Source organism: Tamandua tetradactyla, chromosome 16 (genome assembly GCF_023851605.1).
Source record: "Tamandua tetradactyla isolate mTamTet1 chromosome 16, mTamTet1.pri, whole genome shotgun sequence".
Classification (NCBI taxonomy): domain Eukaryota; kingdom Metazoa; phylum Chordata; class Mammalia; order Pilosa; family Myrmecophagidae; genus Tamandua; species Tamandua tetradactyla.
In genome coordinates this window covers 15,563,060-15,570,034 of record NC_135342.1, presented here as the reverse complement: position 1 = coordinate 15,570,034, position 6,975 = coordinate 15,563,060, and the positions used below count along the sequence as shown (strand labels likewise).

The 6,975-nt window shown below is 48.6% G+C and overlaps 1 long non-coding RNA gene across 1 annotated transcript; it reads right to left on the bottom strand.

Annotated features, from left to right (window-relative positions):
• Positions 1-718: 718 nt before the first annotated feature.
• On the bottom strand, positions 719-6,409 carry LOC143660192 (uncharacterized). The gene is made up of 3 exons (XR_013163874.1): positions 6,309-6,409; positions 5,808-5,908; positions 719-3,091 (listed from the first exon to the last, which is right to left on the bottom strand). It is a non-coding gene; the product is annotated as an uncharacterized LOC143660192 (long non-coding RNA).
• Positions 6,410-6,975: the final 566 nt, after the last annotated feature.

Sequence of the window (6,975 nt, the reverse complement as noted above, 5' to 3'; positions counted from 1 at the left end):
ACATATATATATATATATATCAGTGCTGTTAATTACATTCACAATATGATGCTACCATCACCATCACCCATTACCAAAATATTTTCATCATTCCAAATAGAAACTCTGTATATTTTAAGTCTTAACTTCCCATTTCCTTTCCCTACCAATCATGTCCTTCTGAAACTTTTCTCCGCCATTCTTTTTCCTGTCTTTTTAGAAAGACTTAATTTTTTTAAGTAGTTGCTGATTTACAGAAAATAGAGTTCCTATATTACAACTCACCCCCACCCCCACCCACCCCACACAGTTTCCCCCTCGAAATTTGTTTCTTTAAGAAACTGGGCTATCTCTCTCCAGCCAACGAAACAAGCAAACTCACCACCCTCCCCCTCTCTACATGGGACATGACCCCCAGGAGTGTGGACCTTCCTGGCAACGTGGGACAGAAATCCTAGAATGAGCTGAGACTCAGCATCAAGGAATTGAGAAAACCTTCTAGACCAAAAGGGAGAAGAGTGAAATGAGACAAAGTGTCAATGGCTGAGAGATTCCAAACAGAGTGGAGAGGTTATCCTGGAGGTTGTTCTTACGCATTAAGTAGATATCACCTTGTTAGTCAAGACGTAAAGGAGAGGCTGGAGGGAAATGCCTGAATATGTAGAGCTGTGTTCCAGTAGCCATGTTTCTTGAAGATGATTGTATAATGATATAGCTTTCACAATGTAACTGTGTGATTGTGAAAACCTTGTGTCTGATGCTCCTTTTATCTACCTCGTCAACAGATGAGTAAAACATACCGAATAAAAATAAATAATAGGGGGAAGAAATGTTAAAAAGAAAAGAAATTGGGCTGTCCTGAACTTTAAAATGACAGGCTAGTTCTTGACCTTGGAAAAGTTGTGGACCTGCCTGAGATTTCATCCGGGGCTTGGAAAAAATGGTTTATAGAGTGAGTTTAATGCAGGGTGGTGGGTAAGAAAAAAATTGCTTTCATGTTTATACTCTACGGAGACTAACTTCAAAAAATGGGTCACGGATACATTTTTGAATGTTTGTTTAAAAAAAATCCAACTTGATACATTATAACCTCACTTCCTTTTATGTGCATGTGCACACACACACACTTATACACACGTAACCATAGACTTTTACAGCTGGAAGGATATTTAGAGATACTCTAATATAGCACTCATTTTATAAATGTGGAAAATGAAGTTTTGTTAGGATCTCTTTTGGTTCCAAAGTTCTATGATTTTATCAGTCATATGAACAGCTACTCACAGGAGATATTGAAAGAAATAACACTCCTTCCTTAGGGATATGTGTTAGATTATCTTAGAAAAACAGTCAAGAAACCTTTGGTGCTGGGGAAGGCACTCAGATTGGCCCATTCCCTCTGCAGGGCAAACAAGGAAGATTACCCCTTTTTATTTTTTTAATACTAGGAAGCTGCCAGCCTAAATAGCCTGCCTAAATAATTGACTGGTGGTTTTTGAGCTGTTATGTACCCGAGAAAGGGTCACGTTCTTTTGGGCCTTTTCCTGGGGTGCAGACCTATTGTGGGTGGGACCTTTTGATGAGGTTATTGCCACCTCATTTGAGAAATGACCTGTTTCATTCATGGTGGGTCTTAATCCCCTGACTGCAGTCCTTTATAAGAGGATAAAGGACCCCCAGGAAAAGCCCAGCGAGCTAGGAGAAGCCGCAGAGAAGCTGAGACTATGACACACCCAGGGGAGCTGAGAGAGGCATCCACTGAAGCCAGAACCTAAAAGCAACGAAACCTGGGAGAGAAGGACCAGCAGCCGCTAGCCACGTGCCTTCCCGTGGTGCCCCGGATGTCAGCAGCCTGTCTTCAAAGTCCAGGTATCGTCCTGCCAGATGCCTTGTGTTGGGCATCTTCACAGTCTAAGAACTGTGAATTAATAAGTCCCCATTATAAAAGCCAACCTATTTCTGGTTCATTGCATTCCGGCAGCTTTAGCAAATGGAAACAATGACCAAGAGCTGACCCAGGAGGCTAAATACAGAGAGTTCAAATATCACCCTTGATTTAACAAGATCATCTCTATTCACCTGCTGAGAACCTCTGGGTCCTTGTACGGGGATTTTGGCCAGGAGGCCTCCATCTTTCTATGGAGCCTTAGATCTGCTTCCCTGGGTTTGTTTCCCCAACCTGGTATCTGAGGACCTTTCATGGATCCTCAGGCAGGAGAACAGAGAAGGAGGCAATGACCTCACTCCATTCATCCGATTTCCTTCTAGCACAGCTGTATTTGGGGAGGCGGAGTTCTTCCAGGACAACACTGATGGAGCACCAAAGACCCTTCTGGATCCCAGTCCATCATGCTTTCTCTCCTTACGGCCCCAAGAGTCTGTAAAAATGCAATCTGGAGGGCTTCAGTTGGCATCCCCATAGCCAAGGCGCTTTATGAGAGCAGGGACTTTGTTTTATCCATGGCTGTAGGCCCCTCACCTCAGTCTTGATGTCCTCACATATTTGACTCTGCTGCACACATAGCTAATTCTAGATCGTATGGGGACTTCTTGGGAAGGGGACAAGTCTTCTGGGCCTCTTTCCTTCTTTTTCCCCTCCCAGAGTTCATCAACACACCTGCAAGTCGGATAAGTGATTAAGAGAAAAGAGACCCCTCCAGTTCTAGATCCCACCCAGAACCCTGTATTGTATTTAACTATCGTTGCCTCTTTTGTTTGTCTTTCTTTCTGCTTTTAAATTGTGTCAGGTCCTTGTTCAAAGGGTTCCATATATCTTAACTCGTTTAACCATCACACAGCTCCCATGAGGTTGTTTTGTTGGGGGTTCCTCTTTCACAGACAAGTAAACTGAGGCTCAGAGAAACCGAGGTCGCAGTTTGAAAATTCCAGAGCTAATATTTTAACGCCGGCAAGTCTGCTGGCTTCAGAGTCCATGGCTTCAGCTCTTTCCCATTTTGCCTCCTGGAGAGCCAGACTCTGCTGAGCCTAGAGTTGGGGGAAGCCACGCTCTGGTCAATACCAAATGGTCCAGTACAGCAGCCACTGGCCATGTGTGGCCACTGAGTCCTTGAAATATGCCTAATCCAAAACGATGTGTGCCGGGAGCCAAATTCTGAAAGCAGAGCGATAAAAAAATATATGTAAGGGATCGTATTAATTTTTGCTGATACGGAGTATACGTTGAAATAATAACATACTGGATGCATTGGGTTAAATAAAATGCATACCCCAAATTATTTTCACCTGTTTCCCCTTGTGACATTGGAAGTACTCACGTGGCTTGCATCGCGGTGCTAATGGACAGTGCCAGCCCAACAGAATTGGCTGTCAGGGAACACTCCCGCTTGGCCCCAGGACCCCTGACCCCCGGGATTTCTCCTGGTGTTCAGGAATAATCCACGTCCAAAGCAAGTTTGAGCATAGCGACTAATGTTTATGTCCCAAGCAGGGACTGGAAAGGACGCTGTGGTACGCAATCCCCCAGCCCCACCCTGCCCTGAGGAAGAGGCCGCCGAGCCGAGACACCCCACAGCGTCAGCTGCAGGACTCTGGGCCCACCATGATAAAGAGTTTATTTTTTATTTGTAAATTAGGTGCCTGCATGACTCTACTGAGAATGTCATAAAATAAAAATGTCAAAAGCTGAGATAAGTGATAAACAGTCAGACAAGCCAGGCTGCACGGAGGGCCTGAATTCAAATCCTGACCCCAGCCCTTCCCTGGCTGTGATCCCTGGGGTGAGTCACTTGTCTTCACTGAGGCTCTGTTTCTTTCATCATCCAGCAACAAAAGAGGGAGTGTTTGTCTCTAACCCCTGGGTGAGACATGCAGGGAAAGGGTTCACCACACGGCACAGGGGAGAATACCTGAGTTTCTTGAAGGGGAGCAGGCTTGGGTGGAGGGAACCAGGGAAGGATTCTCACAGGAGGGGATGGTTGAGGTGGACCTTGAAGTACAAGGGAATGTTTACTAGATGTGCAAGAGTGGAAAGGCATTCCAGCAGAGGGAACTGAACGTTCAGGGCTGGGGGACATGCCGGCGCATGGTAGGTTTGGGAAAAGGCGACTGACCGGTTAGGGTATTGTTTGACGGTAGAGTGAATATGTGTGGGGGAAAGGTGTGTGTGTGGAGCAAGAGAGGGGATTAGAGACGGCAGCAAAGTTCAGGCCACACCGGGCCTTGTAGGTCTGGTGACTGGGGTGTTGGGAACCATAGCAGGTTCTATGCAGGGGAGGGACCTGAGAGGGGCACCTTTTTCTTTAGCAAGATCCTTCTGGCTGCTGCTGAATGGAGAATGGATGGGAGAGTGGGGGAAACTGAGGCAGGAGACCTGGGAAAAGGGTGGGGAAGGCTGGAGGGGGTGAATCTGTCAAATAGGGCTCAGGGTAGGTTCACGGGAAGGGGGAGGAGGGAGAACATGCGAACTCTTTAAAAAAAGAATAGAGAGGAGTGATGGGGGGTAATAACAGGAAAGCATCCCAGATGAGGCCCAGGCTCAGGTAAAGAGGGCAGTGCGACCGTGCCTGGGCTGGGGACCCAGGAGGAGGAGGTGCAGGTGTGAAAGTAGGTTGTTGAGGTCAGGGTGAAATCCAGGGGGACATCCAGGGGGGAGGCAAGCAAAAGGCTACTGGATACATGAGTCCAGAGCAAAAGAGATGTGACAGGGTTGAGACTGGGAGGTTGTCAGAGCTCAGAAGAGGTTGAAGTCCTGATAGTGGGAGAGGGCGAGGGGTCGGGTCACCTCACCACCAGCCAGGGATGACTGCGGGAAGCAGCCCTACTCAGAAGAGCAGCCCCTATGCCCAGGTTCTCATCCCAGTCTCCCTGAAGGGAAGTGGAGACACAGATCCAGTACCCCCTTGGGAGTGCCTGCAAGTGGGGAGCCCAGCTGCATACATACAGGAGGCATGAATTCTCCCAAGCAGTCTCTGCTTTCTCGGGGAACACAGTGTATGCAGAATGGGGGCCTCTGGGAACACAGCCATCCATTCCCAAGGATGAGGAGTGGTGAGGGGTGTCATAGCCAGTTACTGGGGGCTTGGGGAGGGGTCTCTCAGATGGGGTGGAGTCTCTCAGATGTAAATGACAGAAACAGTGCAAGATGGTTTAGGGGAAATGTATTGGCTCGCATAAGAAAAAGTCCAGGGGGAAACCAGCTTCAGTCACAGCTTGATCCAGGAGTTTGAATGGTGATTTAAAGTCAAGTGCCATCACTGGATTCCATACTGGTATATGTGTGTGTGTGTGTGTGTGTTTTCCCTCAGGCAGACTCTCTTTGATATGAAAAAGATGGTCCCAGCAGCTCACATCCCACCCTTTTAGCAACACCAAAGGAAAGAAAGAGCACCCTACCCAATAGTGCTAGCAAAAACCCCAGGGCCAGCATTCACTAACCCAGATTGGGCTACACACCCCTGAACCCAATCACTGTTCTGGGAGGATAGAACTGGAATATTCTGATTGGCTGGGTCTGGGTCATATGCCCCTCCCTGGAAAAACAGGATGTGGTGAGCCCCAAGTTAACCAGGGGAACTGAAATTTAGAAAGGGATGGGTTCTCAAAGAAAAAGCTAGATGTTCACGTGGCTGGGAGGTGGGGGGATGAGGAAAACCAGTTTTCTCATCTGTTAATTAGGGATGGGTATGGTACCTCACCTCTCTAGGATTTAGGGGAGGATTTGGTGAAAAAAATGCAAATAAGGCTTCTAGGAGACTATTCCGCAGTGAACAGGTGCTGGAAATAAATGACAGCTATTCTTTAAAAATAGTAATCAATTTTACTACTGCTAATGATGAATGGTGTTTATATTCCAAGAGGTAATGACCTACCAGGCACAGGAGGAAATCAAGCCGAAGCTGAACAATTCCACAATCTACCCTCTGCAAGCTCTATCGCCTTCTGGTTCCTCTCCCAGCCTCTGTCTCCAGATCTATGAAATGAGATGGTGGGGGTTGAATTAGATCAGATCATCATTTTAAATGCCTTCTCTTGTTACTCTGGTTGGAAAGTGTCACCTCCTCGGAGAGGGGCCTTCTCTGATCACTGACCAAAGTGTCCTTTATTTTAATATATCACATCTCTGATTTCCCTTACAACATATACTACAATTTCAATGCACTTTATTAGTTTACTGTTTCCCAGATTAAGAAGTCAGCCCCCTGAGGACAGAGATATCTGTCTGTCTTGTTCACAACTGTGTTGCCGTCACCTAAACACAGTGCCTGGCATACTGTAGGCCCTGGATAAATATTCGTTGAATGGCTGAATAAAATACTATTAATAAAACAATCCAAACGGACAAGAATAAGGTAAAACAAAAAATAAAGTACCTAGTTTTCTGAGAGGTAGTGAGCTCCCCATTAAGGGAGGTGTCCAAGCTGAAACTGAACGACCGTATCTTGCGATTCATACTCCAAGGCTCTTACCCTGCGACTCCCTGGGCCTCAGTTTCCTCATCTACGAAACGGGTGTGGGGAAAAGCTCCCGTCCGCGGTTCCCGCGGCGGCCACCAGGGGGCGCGCAGCGCCTCTGCTCCAAAATCCACCCTCAGCCGCCGGGGCTCCGCGGGCGTCGCGTCCGGAGGCTCCTGGAAAGTTCTGGACCCTGCGGGCTCCCGGGAGCGCAGGAACCGAAGAGGACCGCGCGAGCCGAGCTCCTCGCCGTGCAAGGGGGCGGGAGGGAGGTGACTCAGGCCCGCGCGCGCCCCCGGCCCCCCGATTCTCGCGAGGGGGCGCGCACGGCCTCGGGAACCCGCGCGGCGCCGCGTCCATTTTTACCCGAGCTCCGCTAAAAATAGTCGCCGCGCTCCGAACGGAGCCCGAAATAGCGGCCCCCAGATAAGGCAGGACAAGTCAGCGCTTCCGGGGAGCGGAAAGGGGAGGGAGCGGAGGGGCGGGGGAGAGCGGAGCTGGGCTCTGCCTGGCCCAGCGGGCAGCGACCCAGCCCTACCCCCACCGCAGCCGACCCCCACCCCATCACCAGCGCCACTTCACCCCC